The sequence below is a fragment of the Orycteropus afer genome, unplaced genomic scaffold, assembly GCF_000298275.1.
Source record: "Orycteropus afer afer isolate SDZICR_OR568_19922 unplaced genomic scaffold, OryAfe1.0 scaffold00004, whole genome shotgun sequence".
NCBI lineage: Eukaryota > Metazoa > Chordata > Mammalia > Tubulidentata > Orycteropodidae > Orycteropus > Orycteropus afer.
The window spans coordinates 31463620-31483903 of NW_006921591.1; positions in this window are offsets into that span (position 1 = coordinate 31463620).

Genomic DNA, 20284 nt, shown 5'->3' on the forward strand with positions numbered 1-20284 from the left:
TGATCTGTCTCTCAATTCATTGAAGGTACCTAAATATAATTCTTTTGAATTCCTTATCAGGGAGTTCCAAAGCTGCATCTTCCTCAGGGATGTGTTTTGGGTCTGTATCCTGGTCCCTTTTTTCTCCTGCTTTATCTTGCTTCTTTGTGTGCACTGTGATGCTCTGTTGTCTCCGAGGCATTGTGATATTTTGTGTTTATATTTATTTGGTGATTGTAGGTTGGAGTGACTTGCCCACTATTTTCATTTTCTTTATTTTGTTTGTATAATATCTACGTAAGCAGTGTATTATGCTGTGCTCTTTTATTCACTAGTTGGCAGCACATATACACTCACCACCTCTCTCCTTTCCCATGGTCAGCTTCCTGTATGTCCCTGCTATCCTTGGCAAAGAGATCCTATTCTTAGGTCTCTGGAGCTGACTGAGAATGCTGTCACTTTAAAATCCATAATGGCCACCACTTGTATTCAAAATGACTGTGTCCTCAGTCACTTTAAATATACAAAATGGCTACCATGTATAAATAATCAAAATTGCTGCACCCTCCAGACAGCAGAAATTCCACAACTCAGGCTCCCTCCTTGCTGTTTCCCTTCCTAGTTATAGGTCTCCAGGACAATTGTCCCTGCAGCCTTTAGGTTAATTCTCAGGTCCCAACACCACTTGGAAATATTCAGTCTATTTCTCCCTTCAGAATACCTGACAGTCCACTGATCCAACCATCTTCACACTCATTGTTTTTGTTCAGGTTTTTCCACTGGTTGGTGCCTAGTCCCTTTCTGTATACTTCCTTTGAAAGCTCTGGGCTCCAGGATTATCTTCTGTATCTCTCTCAGTTGGTTTCTATTTTCTTTGTTGAAGAGGGTCTCTGTAGCTTGTCTGTCTATTCCTACATCTTATTGGAAGTCTCTTTTGGTTCTTTGAAGTAGTCTTTTATAGTTTTCATTGTACATGTCTTTTGTATCCTTGGCAATTTATTCCAAACTATTTTATTTTATTTTATTGGGGTAGCTATTGTAAATGGTATTGATTTCCTTATTTCTTTTTTAGGAATCTCTTTGCTGGTCTAGAGGAATCCAACTGATTTTTGGATGTTGATCTTGTATCCTGCCACTATACTAAATCTCTCTATTAGTTCCAATAGTTTTTTTAGTGAGTCTCATGGATTTTCTAGTTTTAGGATTATATCATCAACAAAAAGGGATAGTTTGACTTCTTCCTTACCAATTTGGATGCCATGTATTTTCCTTTCTTGCCTTATTGCCCTGGCTCGGACTTCCAGTACTATGTTGAAGAGAAGTGGTGATAGAGGGCTTCCTTGTCTGGTTCCTGTTCAAAAGAGAAAAGCTTTCAGTTTCTCTCCATTGAGAATAATGTTGGCTGTTGGTTTTGCATGTGTTGTTGTTGTTATTATGTGCCATTGAGTCAGACCTGACTCATAGTGACTCTTCCTTGGGTTTCCGAGGCAGTATCACTATGGAAATAGATTGCCCCATCTTCTTTCCAAGGAGTGGCTGGTGGGTTTGAACCGTCAGCCTTCTGGTTAACAGTCAAATGCATTAGCCACTATATTATGTTGAGGAATGTCCCTTCTATTCCTATATTGCTGAGCATTTTTATCAGGAATGGGTTTTGGATTTTATTAAATGACTTTTCTGCATTGATTAATGTGATCATCTGGTTCTTTTTCCTTTGTTTCATTTAAGTGCTGGATGATGTTGATTCTTTTTCTAATGTTAAACCATCCTTGCATACCTGATATGAACCCACTTGGTCATAACAAATTATTTTTTGGATATGTTGTTGAAGTCTACTGGCTAGGATTTTGTTGAAAATTTTTGCATTTATATTTATGAGGGATATTGGTCTGTAGTTTTCCTTTTGGGTGATGTATTTTCCCAGTTTTGGTATCAAGATTATGTTTGCTTCATAAAATGAATTTGGGAGGATTTTGTCCTTTTCTATGTTTTGGAATTATTTGAGTAGGATTGGTGTCCATTCCTCTCTGAATTTTTTTTTAGAATTCTCAGGTGAAACTGTCTGGGATAGGATTTTTTTGTTGTTGTTTTGGTATTTTTTTTTTTTTAAATCATCTGTTTGATTTCTTCTTTTGTTATGGATCTGTTCAACTTTTTCACCTCAGTTCGTGTTAGTTGTTTAGGGAAATAGTGTGTTTCTGGAAATCTGTCCATTTCTTCCAGATTTTCAAATTTGTTGGAATACAGTTCTTCATGGTATACTGGCATTATCCTTTTTATTTCATTTGGTTTTGTTGTCATGTTGCTCCTTTCATCTCTTATTTATGATATTTATATCATCTCCCTCTTTTCCTTTGTTAAGTTTACCAGTGGTTGGTCAATTTTATTAATCTTTTCAAAAAACCAACTTCCAGTCATGTTGATTTTTTCTATTGCCCTTCTATTTTCTGTTTCATTGATTTCTGCTCAAATCTTTATTATTTCCTTTCTTCTGGTGACTGTAGGCTTTTCTTGCTGTTCTTTTTCTAATTGTTGGAGATATTGGTTTAAAGTATTGATTTTGGCTCTTATTCTTTTTTGATGTGTGCATTTATTGTTATAAATTAACTTCTGATCACTGCTTTTGCTGTGTCTCAACGACTTTGGTATGTTGTCCTTTCATTGTTGTTTGATTCAAGAAATGTTTTCCTTTAATTTTTTTATTTCTTCTCTTACCCAGTCTTTCTTAAGGAGGGTGTTGTTCAGTTTCCATGTATTTGCTCTTTTTCTCTTCATCTTCCTAGTGCTGATTTCTAATTTGATAGCATTGTGATCTGAGAAGATGATTTGCAGTATTTCAAGGTTTTTAAATTTATTAAAGCTTGCTTTATGGCCAACATATGGTCTATCATGCAGAATGTTCCATGTGCACTGGAGAAGAATGTATATTGTGCTGCAGTTGGGTGAAGTGCTTTGTAGAAGTATAAAAGGTCAAGTTGGTGGATTATATTTCTTAGCTCTTCTGCATCTTTTTTGAGTTTCTGTCCAGTTGTTCTATCTTTGATTGAACATGGTGTATTAAAATCACCTACTGTGACTGTAGGAGCTCTGGTAGCATAGTGACTAAAGCACTTGACTGCTAACCAGGAGGCTGGTGGTTCAAACCCACCAGCCATTCCTCAGAAGGAAGATAGGCCAATCTACTTCCATAGTGATACTGCCTCAGAAACCCAAGGAGGGGTCATTATGAGTCGAGTCCGACTTGACGGCACATAACAACAACAACACTATGACTGTGGAGTCATCTATTTGTCTTTTCAATTCTGTTAAAGTCTGATTTATGTGTTTTGGGGCATTTTCATTGGGTTCATATATATTTATTATTGCTATATCTTCTTGTTCAATTGATACTTTAATCATTATAGAATAGACTTTCTTGCCTGTTATGGTGGTTTTTGTCTTAAAGTCAATTTGAACAGAAATTAATATTGCCACTCCGGCTGTTTTTTGGTTGCCATTTGCCTGATATATCTTTTTCGAACCTTTGACTTTTAGTTTATTTTTGTCTTTGTCTCTAAGGTGTGATTCTTGTAGACAGTATATTTCTGGGTTCTGTTTTCTTATCCATTCTGCAACTCTCCATCCCTTGAGTGATGCATTTAATCCATTGACATTCAGTGTAATGATTGACAAGTATGAATTGGTTGCTGTCATTTTGTTCTGTGCTTTTTCATGGTGTTCCTGGATTCTTTGTTCCATAAAATTTTCTTTGCTGAGCTCATTATGTTTATGAATCATGATATCATTTCCTTTGTTGCTATGGTTTTAGTATTTGCTAAATATTTGTGTTTGTCATCATTTTTATTGAGATTTGAAGGTTTGTAATTTATCTTTGAGGTTACACTGTGAATTATAATTTTCTCCTCAAGTGTAGAACACTCAATTCTATCTTGCAACTCTCTTGACTTCTCCACCATTTAGAAGTTCTGTAACTACACTATCTTTCCCTCTTTTTGATTTGTAGTCATTCTCATTTGTCAATTGATGTGTCTGATTTCCTGTTTACAATGTTGTAAGCTCCTTTTACTTTGGATATGTCCATAGCTGTGGTTTCTGAGTTATGTTGTCTTGTGTATTAAAGGTTGGTTGTTGTTTGCTATTATTGGTTGTCTATTCAAAGGACTCCCTTTAGTGCGTCTTGTGAGCTTGATGTGGTTTGAACAAATTTCTCTTAATTTCTGCTTATCTGGAAATCTCCTGCTATCCCAATCCTATTTGAAGGACCATTTTGCCAGGTTTATAATTCTTGGTTGGAAATTTTTCTCTTTCAGGGTTTTGTATATACTGTCCCATTGCCTTCTCACTTGCATAGTTTCTGCTGAGAAATCAGAGCTTACTCTTATTGCTTGCCCTTTGTAGGTAACTTTTTGTTTTTTCTGTGTGCTTTCAGGATTCTTTCTTTGTCTTTGTCTTTGGTGAGTTTGATGATGATATGTCTTGGTGATTTTCTTTTGAGTTCTATCATGTTTGGGGATAATTGGACTTCCTGGATGGATATGTTCTCATCTTTCATCATAACAAGGAAGTTGTCTTCCAACAAATCCTGGACAATTTTCTCAGTGACTTTTTTTTTTTCTCTTTCTGTTCTGGAATACCAATTACATGTGTGTTACACATTTCATAGTTTCCCACATGAAATTTAGGCTTTCTTAAATTTGTTTTGATCTTTGTTTTTGATTGATCCCTTTCCAAAGTTGTATTCAGGTATTTGTCTTCAATCTCATTAATTCTGTCTTCTATTGATTCAATTCTATTCCTTTGTCCTTTTAATGTATTATCTATTTCTGAAAATTTAGCATTAATCTTCTGGATTTCTATCTGTAGATTTTGTAACATTTCTAATTTTTCATTTATTTTGTCATTTTGTTCTTTTATATCCTTCTGAAAATTGTTCTAGGGTTTTGTCTCTGTTTTCCTTAATTTTGTAATTGTTTTCCTGGATCTGTCTCTCAATCCTTTGAATGTATGTAAATATAATTATTTTGAATACATTTTCAGGGTGTTCCAATGCTGCTTCTTCTTCAAGGATGTGTTCTAGACCTGTGTCCTGCTCCCTTATTTCTACCACTTTATCTTGCTTCTTTGTGTGGACTGTGATGGTCTCTTGTCTCTGAGACATGGTGACATTGTTGTCTTTAGATCTTTGCTAACTTTGTGAAGAGCAGTTAAGGGTAAGTCAGGATCTTCTTTATGTTTGTTTATTTTTGACCAGTTGGTGGAGAAGAAAGTGGTGGCTTATACTCAGTAAGTGGAGCTGCAGGATGTGCAGGTGTGGTTGCATCATATGGGCACTTTTGCTGTCTCCCACTCAGTTAGACAAAAGCCACAATCTAAAAACTATCAAAAAAGTAAAAGCAAGTGGACAAAAAACACACCATATAAACACACATGAACAATCACCAAAAAAAGAAAACAAAGAAACAACAACAACAAGAACAAAACCCAAAACATATGGGGGTGGCAGTAAGAGAAAAGAGTTAGAGTAGAATAATGAAGAAAAAAGTTAGAAGGATGCAAAGAGAAAAAACAAAGAATGGGTTTAACCACAAGAAAGAAAAAAGTAGGAATGAGGAACATGGAAGAGAGAAAATGCTGAAAAGTAGATCTTTTTCAGTTGTTCATGCCTGGAAAGTCCTTGCAGATCCTGGCAAGTGGAGACTATTTTTAGGTCCCTGGAATCTGAGAGAACACTGTCTCTTTAAATAGCCAAAATGATTGAACTGATGCTTGTAAACATTCAAAATGGCTGCACCCTCCAGACAGCCCTAAGTCCACAGCTTTGCCTGTCTCCCTCTATGCTGCTTCCACTTTTGTTCACCAGCAACTAGTGAAGTTCTCCATGTAGCCCCTGGCTAGCAAGGCCAATTTTTAAATTAATTCTTAGGTCCTAACACCACTTGGCAATATAAAAAAAATAGCTATCCATGCCATCAGGATCCCTGTCAGCCAGGAATTCTGTGTGTCTCCTTTTTCAGGGTGTTCATGCAGGTTCTTCTACTAGTTGGAGTTTAGCCCATTTCTGTATCCTTCTTTTCAAAGCTTAGGGATCTAGGATTATCTTCTGTATCTGTGTTAATCAGTTTCCCTTTTCTTTGTTGAAGAGGGTCTGTGTAGTTTGTCTGCTTATTCCATCATCTTACTGGAACCCTATTAATTTACTCTTGTGTCTTTGGTTTCTGTTCCTCTGTGTCAATCCTTAAGGGCAGGGACAATGGATTATTCAATTTTTTTTTTTTTTTATTAATCCCAGAATCTATCCTAGTTTAGGCACTGAGATAACACTCAGCAAATATGTGCTAAATAAATTAATCAAGTCATACACTATTTATTTGTTTATCCATCAGTATTGTTTATTGTGATCCTTGGTACTAAAGGCATCTCATCATCAAATTTCCAACAAAAAATAAGAACTAGGTCCATTTTAGGTAGTCATAAAATTTTTGTTGAATTGAAATGTACTGTATATATGTATATGTGTGGGAATGATTCATAAATTAGTAACAGTATTATCTATCGATTATTACCATATTCCTTGAGCTCTCACAGTGTTCTTTAAAAGTTTTATCACTTTAAATCAACCCTTTTCTTCCTAAATGAATATTAAAGAAAAAAAATCATATTTGATGATTTTGACAGTAAATCTTTCACAACTCGTCATTAGACACATGCTATAGTAAAATAGATGGATGCATTTAATTTTGAGTGTAAAATAAAGCTGCTGTTTGATATTCAGTCCTCTGTGTGGGGAAAGTACTTTTGCTTTTGTGAATTCCAGTAATTTTCTTGTTTGTAGTCCCTTGCAGCAAACCTTTGTCTCCTACCAACTGCTTGCTAGATGTGGTCTCCATGCTAAGAAGGGAGATTCACAGAGAGCATATGATGATATATATTGAAAAAAAAGCACTATTCTGAAACAATTGTTTCCAATTTCAACTCAATCATCTTTCTGGTGAATCTTCCTAGACAGTGGATTTCAAAACAGTTAGTAAAATATAACTACAGTAAAAAGTCATGATTCACAGATTCTATGCACATCTTAAGGATAAAATGAGTTTTCCTTTTTTGTGTCATTTATGTCAAAGATTCACAATCTTTTGGTTTCTGAGTTTCTTCTATTATGTAAACTGGCTCTGCTTTGATCTCTCCTATTTAACGAAGGCATGATAATAAAATATATGTATCAATCTATCCATGTTCTCTATGATTTCTAAATTCAGAGTAAGAATGAAAGAGTGAAAAAGTAAAATGGGTCATCAAGTCTCTTCCTGTATCTCAGCATAGACCCAAACCCCATAAATTGTGGAATAATGGAGAATGCTTCAAAGGCCCTCTCTGCTTGCTACCTGTGACCTTGATGAATATACTTAGACTTTGTATGTCATTGTTTTCTCATCTGTAAAAAAAGAAGAAAAAGATTTGCACAGAGTGCACACCATTATTTTTGAGAATTAGTTAACAGTAAGTATGCTTGGAAAAGTGACTGACACAAAAAGAGCTTTCTTAATTATTTATCAATATTATTCCATTGGGAGCTCTGGCAGTGTAATGCCTAAGACATTTGACTGTTACCCAGAAGGTTGGCAGTTCAAATCCACCAGCCACTCCTCAAAAGGAAGGTTGGGCAATCTACTTCCCTAGTGATACTGACTTGGAAACCCAAGGAAGGGTCGCTATGAGTCAGATCTGACTCCATGGCAGTGGGTTTAGTTTGGTTTTTGGTGTTATTTCATTATTGCTAGTGATTCTATTTTAAATGGATAAGAACAATACAAGTTCTCCAACAACAGCAAAAACTAAATAGGCAAAAAATATGGGAAAAATTTGTAAAAGGAAAACAAAAAAAAAAGAAAAATAGGAAAGAAGTAGGGGGTGAAGGAAGGAAGGGGAGAGAAATAAGGAAGTAAGGAAGAAAAGAAAGAAGGCATCCAGGCAGATAGTATGCTAGAGGGGAGGAGAAAAGTAGAAGAAAACAAAAATAAAATAAATAGTTTTAAGACAGCAATTAAATGGGCAAAAGTTAATTGGGAGCCAAATCACTCTAAAAAGTGTGGAAAATTATTTAAAGGAATAAAATCAAGTTAATTGAATGGGAGCTCTGGTAGCATAGTGCCTAAGGCACTGGACTGCTAACCAGAGGGCTGGTGGTTCAAACCCACCAGCAAATCCTCGGAAGAAAGATGGGGCAATCTACTTCCGTAGTGATACTGTCTTGGCAACCCAAGGAGGGGTCGCTATGAGTCGAGTCCGACTTGATGGCACATAACAACAACAACAACAAGTGTTTAATGGTATTATTTATATTAGGCATGTTCTTTAGGCTAAGAAAAATGGAGTTTTGGTGTATTAGTTATTTTAAACTTTGTAATAGAAATTCTCTGAATATCTACACTTAAACATGTTTACAGAGATTGGAAGTCAGAAGGGAAGTAAGAAAGTGGAGAGAGCAAACATAAAATATAAAATCCTCTTTGTTCATCTTTTGAGAAGCTTAGACAAATAACTGGGATAGATATAGCCAATTATCACTAATATTCATTTCTCCCTTAATTGTTGTTCAAGGTCTCTGACTTGGCTAATGAAATAAGAGCAAAAATGATACATGTCAGTTCTAGACTAAAGTGTTTAATTGCCTGTGCTTGACTCTTCAGTCCCTTCAATCCATGCTGTGACAAATCCAGAATCTTGTATTGAAAATACGCCATAATAAAATGGTGGTATCTTTTTCAGCTTATGTCCCTAAGAGGTTTTGATGAGAAAATCACCCTTGACACCTAGCATGAAGAAAAATTAATCCTTTGAATTAATTAAGCTATTAAGATTTGCAGGGTTTATTTTACTGCAACACTATCCTGAATAATTCAATATTTGTCATCACACATTAATCATCAAAAAGAAATCCACAGCAGTGTCCCATGTCAAGTGAAGATTTTGTTCTTAAAAAAAAAAAAAAAAATCCTTACTCTTCAATAGATTCTATTTTGAATTTAGAGAAAGAGATGAAAGAGAGAAAAACAGTGCATCCATGAAGATATGGATAATGAACGCTTTGGATCCCTAGGTGTATTTTTGAAATGCCTCTAATGTAATCTTCAGAATTTTAACCCTTCACAGTCACATAAATAAATTACTTGTTTAGAAATTGTGTGTTTTAACCAACTCCTATTCAGCCCACGGAACCATTCATCTATTACTTTGTTGTATGATGGCCATTTGTATATTGCTGTGATGGAAATTCTGCCACGGACATTTCTAATGTTTCAGTTCAACCATACTGGACAGGTTTCAACAAGCTTCCAGACTAAGGCAGACTGGAGAAAAGGGCATGACAATCTACTTCTGAAAAAATTGGCCAGTGAAAACTTTGTGCATAACAGTGTAACATTGTCTGATGTAGTGCCAGAAGATGAGGCTCTCAGGCTGAAAGGCACTCAAAACATGAATAGAGAAGAGTTGCTTCCTCAGAGTAGAGCCAGCCTTGATGTGAATGGAGTTAAGCTTTTGGAACCTACATGCTTATGTAACATGACTTAAAATGAGAATAAACAGCTAAAATATCCAATAGTAATCAGAATGTGGAATCTATGGAGTATGAATCTAGGAAAATTGGAAGTCATCAAAAATGAAATGAAATACAAAAAGAATGATATCCTAGGTGTTAGTGATCTGAAATGCATTAGCATTGGCCATTTTAACTGGAACATTCATATGGTCTACTACACCACAAAAGACAAACTGAGGAAGAATGGCATTAAATTAAACATAAAAAAATAGCATTTCAAGATCTTTCCTGAAATACAACATTATCATTGATAGGATAATATGCATGCACCTAAAAGGAAGACCAGTTCATACTAATATTATTCAAATCTACAGACCAACTACAAATTACAAAGATGAGGAAATTGAAGATTTTTACCAAATTCCCCAATCCAACATTGATCAAATATGCAATCAAAAGGCATTACTAACCCAAGGAGGGGTCACTATGAGTTGGGATTGACTGAACATCAGTGAGTTAATTAGTTAGTTAGTTGACTGAAATTGAAAATTGGCGGGAAGAAGAATCACTACTTGGAAAATATGGTCTTGGTGATAAAAATAAAGAGATTGTGTGATACCACTTTGTAAGGTCAAGGATGTATTCATTTCAAATATCTCTTTTCAACAATACAAACAGTGACAATATAAGTGGAACTCACCAGATGGAATGCATAGGAAACAAATTGACTATATCTGTGGAAAGAGGGGATGGTGAAGCTCAATATCATCAGTCAGAACAATGCCAAGGTTGATTGTGGAACAGATCATCAATTGTACATACACAAATTAAAGTTGAAGCTGAAGAATATTAAAACAAGTCCACGAGAGCTAAAGTATGACCTTAAGTATATCTCATCTGAATTTCAAGATCACCTGAAGGACAGATGTGACACATTGAATACTAATGACCAAAGACTAATTGAGTTCTCAGGACATCATTCTTGAAGGAAAAAAAAAAAATAAAAGAAAATAATTTAAAAAGCAGGGAGTTGGGGGTGGAGACAAAATGAATGTAGAATATACGTCATAAGACACCAAAACTTGATCTTTAACATACAGTAACTAAAGGGAAATGAAGTAAAAAGTTGAACAGAAGATTTCACAGAGTGGCTCAAGAAAATAAAGTATTATAATGAAATTGTATTGAAATGTGCAAAGAACTGGCATTAGAAAACCAAAAGGGAAGAAATGTTCCTCACCCGGAAAGAACTGAAGAAAAAAAATCAATCCTTGAGATGTAATATGGATAGATGCTATGGACAAGATATTGAGTGACACAGATGCATCAAAAGGAGATGGAAATAATGTACAGATTCACAGTACCAAAAGGAATTGACCAATATTCACCATTTTAGGAGTTAACGCACTATTAAGAATCAGTGCAAATGGGAATATATCCACAGCCATACATAGGTTTAGCAAGTGATATTCCCACATATGTATTTGTATGTGCTATAAAACAGTTCGGATGCAGGTTAAAGCTAACATAAGGCAGAATTAGGATAATTTTTTAACCAAAATTAAGTACTTTGAGGGACTGAGTCACTGGGTCTGTGGGCTAAGGACCATAGTTGTGGGCAACATCAAATTCAATTGTCATAATATATTACACAAAAGTATTTTCTACATCTTACTTCAGTGAGTAGCAACTAGGGTCTTAAAACCTTGTGTATGCCCCAAGACTATTGCCCTAGTGACTCTTCAGGCCTGAAATTGAACTCACTCCCATGTCTTCCAGCCAAATAATAGACAGGAATACAAAGTGAACAAGTGAACACGAGGTAGGTACACTCCTTAGAACAAATAACATGGAAGACTTTAAAGGCAGTATTTATAGAGGGAGATAGCTTAGAGGGCAAGATTGCACAGAAAAGGACACATGGAAAAGGTAAGCACAGAGAGGAAGTAGGAATAAAGCTGTTACATTATGAAGACATTATGTCATGAAACACAAAGTGTATAAACTGTTTGTAAGGAAAATGAATTTGCTCTGTAAATTTTCACCCAAATCACAAAAAAAAAAAAAAGATTGTGAGCAGCCATCTAACATGCCACTATTGATCTTTCCTCATCTAGAGAAAGTAAGAGTGAAGAAAATAACCAAAGATACATGGAAACAGCCCAAAAGGAGTAATGGATCATGAGAACTTCAGCCTATATGACTCTGAGACCAGAAGAAATACATAGTGCTCAGATGCCAATGCCAGTCACTTGAAAAGGGATCAAAATTGGAGTTCCTGGATTGAGTAGGTGAAAATATGTGGGAAAAAAATTTAAAAAGACTAAGTTTACTGGTCAGATGGAACCTGTTGAAACCCCTGAGCCTATGGGCCTGAGTCAGTCCTTGGGCTTGGAATTGAATTCACTCCTGTGCCTTAACTCTCAACCAAACAGTAGAAAGGACTGTGAGCTGAATAACTACAGAAGGAAGACACAATCCTTAGAAAAATCAACCATGGGAACATTTACACAGGGAGAAAGGTAGGCAAGGAGGATTGCATAGGCAAGGACACAGGGAAAGGGTAACAACAGGGAGAAAGTGGAAGGAGACCCGTTACACTGTGGGGAATTTGGTCAGTGTCACAAAAACAAATTTGCTTTGTAAAATTTCACCCAAATCACAATTAAACTTTTTTTTTTTTTTAAGAGGGGAAAAAAAGCCCTATGAGAGTTGAATGAGAGGTGAGTTACAACTGAGATGAAGAATTTAGTGGAAGAAAAGAAAAAAAAAATCAGTGGTATTAAAGGAAGAAGTCTAAGCTGCACTGAAGTTTGAAGGCATTGGTGAAAAAGAAATCTCCAGGAATTGGTGGACTACTAAGAAATTTAGAAAACAGCTATCTGGTCAACTAACTAGAAAAAAAAATTGTATTTTTCCCTTTCCAAAGAAATAATTCAATAGAATATGGAGGTTACCAGAGAATGTAATTAATATCAGATGCAAGTAAAATTTTGCCGGGGATAATTCAACAATGGTTGCAATGTACGTGAACAGAAAACTGCCAGAAATTCAAGCATGATTCAGAATAGGATGTGGAACTAGGGATTTCATTTTTGATATCAGATGGATCTTGGCTGAAAGCAGAAAATATCAGAAAGATGTTTGTGTATTATTGACTATACAAAGGAAGTTAACTGTATGGATTGTAACAAATAATGGATAGGATTGTAAAGATTGGGGATTCCAGAATACTTAGCTGTGCTCATGTTGAACCTGCACATAGATCAAGAGGCAGTTGTTAAAAACAGAACAAGGAGATAGTTTAAAATCAGCAAATTGTGTGTCAGTGTTTAATCATTTCACCATATTTATTCATTATCTATGTTGAACAATTAATCTTAGAATCTGGGCCATATAAAGAAGTATGAGACATCACGATTACAGGAAGACTCATTAACAAGGTGTGATATGCAGATGACACAATCTTGCTTGCCTAACGAGAGAAGACTTGAATACTTACTGAAGAGGATCAAATACCATAGCTTTCGATATGGATTATAGTTTATTGCTTGTCAAGGATTTCATTTTACTTGCCTAAACAAGCAATGCCATGGAAGAAGCAGCAAAGAAATCAAATGTTGTATGCATTGAGGAAATCTACTGCAAAAGACCCCATTAAAGTATTAAAAAACAAAGATGTCAATTTGAAGACTAAGGTGTCCCTGACTCAAGCCATGGCATTTTCAATCACCTCATTTGCAGGCAAAAAAAAACTAGACAATGAATTAGGAAGACCAAAGAAGAATTGATGAGTTTTAGTTATGATGTTGATGAAGAATATTGACTATACCACGGACCGCCAAAAGAACAAATAATTCTGTCTTGAAAGGACTATAGCCATAATACTCCTTAGAAGTGAGGATGGCAAGGCTTCATTTCATGTACCTTACACATATTATGGGGAGCTCTGGTAGCATATAGTGCCTAAGGCACCTGACTGCTAACCAGAAGGCTGGGGGTTCAAACACACCAGCCACTCCTCGGAAGGAAGGTTGGGCAATCCACTTCCATAGTGATACTGCCTCAGAAACCCAAGGAGGGGGTCACTATGAGTCAGGTCTGACTTGATGGCACATAACAACAACAACAGACATGTTATGAGGAGGCACAAGTTCCTGGAAAGAATGTTATGATTAAAGTAGAGGGTCAGTGAAAAATAGGAAAAGCCTCAAAGATGGACTGACACAGTGACTGAAACAGTGGTCTCAAATATAGCAACAATTGTGAGGATGGTGTAGGACTTCATTCTGTTGTACCTAGGGTTGCTATTTGTTGGAAGTTACTCAATGGCACCTAATATCAACATTCACCATTTTGGTAATTGAGGGATTTCCTCCCCTAGGGTTTATGGAGATGGTATCACACGTTGGTCAAATGTGACCAACAACAGTTTATTTCATATACACTTATAGCTTTTGAGAGAAGGCACTGCACACCAAGGAGGGTCACATCTGCTCTGCACTTGGGAGGAGTGAACAAGAAGGAATTTTTTGGAAAGGCTTTGTAGTATCAAGACAGTGTGGTGTCATCTGATTTCCAATTGACTTGATTGAATACTTTTGTGGTCCAGCATGGGTCTGAACTTGCTACTCAAGGAAAAGGTGGGACTGTCCCTGGTTACCTTGGTAATGAAGGCTATTTTAAGCAGAAGCCAGTTGTTGGAACTTGAAGAAGGTTTAAAATTGGGACAGATTAACTGATATGGATGGATTGCATGATGGAGTTTTGTAATTCAAATCTCACACTTTTTCATCTTTCTCCTTTCTGGAATCCAAATGCCATGTTTATAAGTGTAGGCACCATGTTTTGACCAGTGGAAAGAGTGATCAGGAAGATGGAAGTCCTTGAAGACTCATTAACAGTCCTTACTTTGCTACCTCCAGCTTTCTAATAAAGAGACAACACTTAGCCCCTTACTTTTTTTTATGCCAGTTTTCATCATGTTTTCTGTTAACCTTGAGACAAACACTTTCTTAGCTGACCTTATTACAGACATCTTAACATTTAACATTTAAAGCCACCCTAAGAGGTCAAAAACCAAATTCACTGCTGTTGAGTCAGAGCCTAATCATAGTGACCCCTCCTTGGGTTTCCAAGGTGTTATCACTTTGGAAGTAGACTGTCCAACCTTCCTTCTGAGGAGTGCTGGTGGGTTTGAACTACCAGCTTTCTGGGTAGCAGTCAAATGCCTTAGGCATTACATCACCAGAGCTCCTACCCTAAGAAGTAGGGGTATTATATTTTATTTCATGAACGAGGAAACTGGGATTTAAGGTGAAGCTGGGCTGGCATTCACATCCCACAGTCTGCTCCAGGACACTCATTTTTTTTTCTCCCTAACTTGCTGTATCCACGTTTTTTTGCTCAGTGTACTTTCTTCCTCATAACTCCCCAAAAAAACTGACTCACAAATTTCCAACATTCTCTTTCTGCAATCATATTTTGCAAACCAGAAACCTTCTGTGCTATATGTCAAATGTGATTTTAGACACATGAGTCAATGTTTTCAAGCCTGTACTACTTTAAAGGGTTGAATCAGATAATACACTTATAATTCCTGGCACTTCTTTACAGATAACATTTACATAGAGCACATCCACATGCCAGGCACAGCTTTAAGCATTTTCCATAAATTTAATCCCCACAAAAACTCTATGGTGTAAGTCTTAAATTTACAGATGAAATAAACTGAGGTAAGAAAAACATAAGTGCTTTCCTGGAGTTGCTTTGATAATGATAAAATAGGCATTCCAGCCTCAGCAATCTGGCATCAGAATCCATATTATCACTGTCTATGCCATACAAATTATTCTCTTCTTAGATTCATCATCCATTCCATTCCTTCTAATGGATGTGCACACACTGGTGAAGGACCACATCACCTCTTTTTCTCAGTATACCCTCCCATGCTAATCATTGTGTGATCGTTGTGTGTGTTGTTACAACATGAACTGTTCCTAACAGGCTTCCAAGAACATCTCTGCAGTCCAGTCACACACTATATGTTATGTCCCACACAATCTAATTACACTCCCAGTCACACTCCTGACTGCATACACTAAGTCAAATGTCTAATTACAAACTCTCAGCAAGACATCTTATTAGAAGAGTCCCAGCCAAGCATCTCATTATGAATTTCCAGGCAAACATCTCATTACAAAGCCCTGGACACATCTGACTTCCCATAGAGCCACTTGTTTCATTATGAGCTTTTGAGAAACACACAGATGAATCTAGGGTTTTGGACACTGATATCATTAAACCTGTTCTGTCACTTCCCATTTCACATCAGTTCTTGACAACCTATTCTTGTAAGCTTCTAAGAGGTAGGCCTTGTCTAGCACTGGAGCCTCAGGGAACAGAATTAGAAAATTAGTTTGCAAGCATGTGTTCAAACCTAAACAACAAATTCTACAAGGGAACAATGGACAGTTTTCAAGGTTGAAGTCTCTTCATGTGCTAAACAAGGATAACCCCCACAATTTATTTTCCCTTATTTTTTTTAACTTCCACAAATAAAATGCTCACTTAAATTGTAAACTAAATTAGAAAATACAGAAAAAAAAAAAATCAGCAGCAATTGCACCATTCTCACATAATCATAAATATGTTGTTACACATATTTGGTAGGTAAAATCATGACCACCAAGAGGATTCCAAGCTGATTTCGCTGAGGGTGTGAATATGTTCCTCCATATAGAAAAATATATATGTGCTTTGCAGATATAATTAATATTCCTAGTCAATACACTTCATGAATTTTTCTCTTGAAAACAATGCTGTGATCAGATGACTGTCTTTGGGTGTCCATCTTTGCAAAACAATTTAAAGAATATATGTGGAATAACTGTTTAAATTTTTCATGAACATATAAATATAATGAGTAAATAGCACAAACAAAATCTTTGTTGAACACTGTCCATAATCTATACATATAACAAACTTACAAGTTTCGATCCTGAATTGCATTATACAATCATATTTTGTCCGGAAGATAACAAATATATTTGATTCCATTTCTTCCATTCCCTTTGATATGAAAGTTCATAACACTTCATGTATAATAACTGATATTTTTCTATGGGCTATGTGCCGTAACCCCAACCTACTGCCATTGAGTCAATTCCTACTCAAAGCAACCATATAGGACAGAGTAGAACTGCTACATAAGGTTTCAAAGGCTGTAAATCTTCATGGAAGCAGACTGCCTTATCTTTCTTCCATATAGTGGTGGGGGGCTTTGAATCACTGGACTTTTGGTTAGCAGCTCAGTCCTTTAACCACAGTGCAGTTAGAGTTCCTTAGCAGAATTACAGAGTATGAAATAGAAGGTAATGACCCAATGATTTAAGGTAATATGAATGTGAACATTTTGAGAATATTAAAAGCTTCACTGAAATATATTTGTGTGCAATAGGTTTAACACATGTTTAAAATGTACCTTCTTATAATTTTCAGCATGTGTAAATACCTGTGAAAAGATCCATAATCAAGATAGTGAGTATACCCATCATTCCCCAAAACACTTTCTTGTGCCTTTTGGTAAGCTCTTGTTCCTGCTCCTCCTACATGCCCACTGCTTTCTCCCATTGCTGACTATTTCACATTTTCTAGAAATTTACACAGAGAATTAATAGAGTATCTATTACTTTTTTTTTTTTGGGGGGGGTGTCTGATTTCTGCATATTTTTAAAATATTAATAGTTATGTGTTATATGCTATTACACGCTGTTATATATTATAAACAACATAAATTATAGGTTGAAGCTATAAGCACTAACAAGGCCGTCTGCCTACTGTTAGGTTGATAAAAGAAGTATCATAAATGTATGTAGTGTCAACCAAACATTCCAACTCATTTCCCATTGAATTGATTTTTTTTCCGGGGAATTTCTGCTAAGTCATGAACTTTATTTCCCAGAAAACTTGCACCTTAGTGATCTCAGGTGACAAATTATTGCCCATGGAATGTGAGCAGAAATAAAAGGGTACACTTCTGGGCCAAGATATACTTGTTTAACTTTCTGTTACTTCATGTGCTTCGTTGACTCAGGGGATCCAGCAGAGGATTTCAAAACATGAGTGAATAGCAGATCAATCTGATTTGCCAGGTCTTGGTTCCTGAATTACTAGTTGGAGGCCAGCGATAAATAACAGTGCCGAATAAGCTTTATGTCATGAAGAATACGGTTTACTCTAAATATGTAGGTTGAAACATGAAAATGATAGATTTAATACTGCTAGCATTATAAAAATGTTTGTTTTGACAATTAACCATCTAAAATCACAGTCACTCCAATGTATTTTTGAAGATTGTGTAAAAGTAGCTTTTCACTTGAAACAATGCAAGATTTGTGATATACTCATTCATTTGTTTACCCCTTAAACAGGTAGGAGACAGACACTCTAGTCTAGTAAAGAATTTTGAGGCATTAAGAAGCTAGTAATGCATAGTTTTTGAAGGTCAATGTGGCTATTTAAAAAATTATATAATAAATAATTATTAGTAGTGCACAGTACAAATACAAAAGAAGAAAAATAAATTGATATTTTGTCCCTTCTCATTCTCTATGCAGTTCATCTATAGAGCAGCACCATTTAATTGTTGAAATTAAAGCTTTTGTATCTTAGATGGAATTCTTATTGAATAGGAATCGTTCTTCTTATAGAGGTAAAGAATTTTCTAGGAAAGTTTGAAAATGGCCATTTTAATATAAACTGCCAAATATGGAAATCAGTTTCTCCTTTTTCCTCAGGATTTGTTGTTGTTGATTGTTGTAGTTATTTAAGTGATTTTGCTAAATTAGTTCTGTAAAGTTTGAATTGTTTGCTTTAGAGGAAAAAGAAAAATAGATGTGTCTAACCTGTGTGCAGCTGCCTTCATATACATTTGAATGAACAGGTGTAAAATTCCTGCATATGCTGAATTTAAATTTTGTGCATTAGTTGATGAATCAACACATCAATCTATTATAAGTTGGAATTCTCCTGTCCATCAGTATAATTATGGTCATTTTCATAACTCTTAGAACAATAGTGTTTTGTGAAATTTTCCTAGATACCAACTTACGACTAAATAAAAAAGAGAGGAAAAAGGAGAAATAAAAGTGCTGATTTAAGTGATAAGAGATATATGTGTCTCTTAAACTAATGCAATTGACACTTAAAAAAATCATCTGTTATGCTGATAAGAGCAACTTCTTAACTGCCATAAAATATTCATCAGTGAACTTAGCCTTTAAAGAAAAACAATGGGGGAAATAAATATTCAAAATGGATGTGTTTTTAGAATGTTATAACTGTTTCCTAAATGAGAGCACCACCAGTTATCTGTTAGTTTGTCATACTGTGGTGGTTTGCATATTGTTGTGATGTTGGAAACTATGTTACCAGTATTTCAAGTACCAGAAGAGTCATCCATTGGGACAGGTTTCAGTGGAGCTCCAGACTAAGACAGACTAGGAAGAAAGATGTGGCATTCCACTTTTGAAAACAATTGGCCACTGAAACCTTTATGAATAGGAGTGAAACACTGTTAAATATAGAACTGGAAAACTTTATGAGTAGCAGTGAAACATTGTCTAATATAGTGCTAGAAATGAGCCCTAGAAATTGGAAGGCACTCGAACATGACTGGGGAAGAGGTTCCTCCTCAAATTATACCAAAACCAAAAAAAAAAAAAAAAAACTCACTGCTGTTGAGTGGAATCCAACTCATAGCGACCCCTCCTTGGGTTTCTGAGGTGGCATCTCTATGGAAGTAGAACATCCAGTCTTCCTTCCAAGAAGTGGCTGGTGGGTTTGAACCACCTGCCTTCTGGTTAGCAGTCAAATGCCTTAAGAATTATCCCACCAGAGCTCAGTCAAGCTGAATGATGTGGACAAAGTAAAGCTTTTGGTACCTTCATTTGCTGATGTGGCATGACTCAAAATGAAGATAAGCATCTGCAAATATTCATTAATATTTGGAATGGGAAATGCACAAAGTATGAAACTAGGAAAATTAGAAGTTGCAAAAATTGAAATTAAACACACAAAGATTGATATCTTGGCAACAGTAAACTGTAATGGAGTCTTATTGGCCATTTTGAATCAAAAGATAATAAGGTCTACTATGCCACGAATGAAATTGAGCAAACATGCAATCAAGATGTTTTAATAATTATAAGTGATTAGAATATGAAGTTGGAAACAAAGAAGAAGCATCAGTAGTTAGAAAATATGTCCGTGGTGAGATAAGTGGCAGAGCAGACTACATGTAACAATTTTGCAAGATCAGCACCTTATTCATTACAAATGCATTTTCTCAACAAGATAAATGGCGTCTATACATCTGGATCTCACTTGATGGAATACACAGGAATGAAATTGACTACATCGGTGGACAGAGGTGATAGAAAAGCTCAATATCATACACCAGAACAAGGACAGGGGCCGACTTTGGAATAGACCATCAATTACTCATATGCAAGTTCAAGTTGAAGCTGAAGAAAATTAAAACAAATCCAGAAGAGCCAAAATATGACCTTGATTATACCCCTCCAGAATTTAGAGATCATTTGAAAAATAGATTTGACAAATGAACAAAGACCAAATGAGTTGTGGGATGACATCAAAAGCATCATACGTGGAGGCGGGGCAAGATGGCGGACTAGGCAGAAGGATTGCACAGACCCTCTTCAACAAAGAAAAGGGAAACCAATTAACACAGACACAGAAGATAAT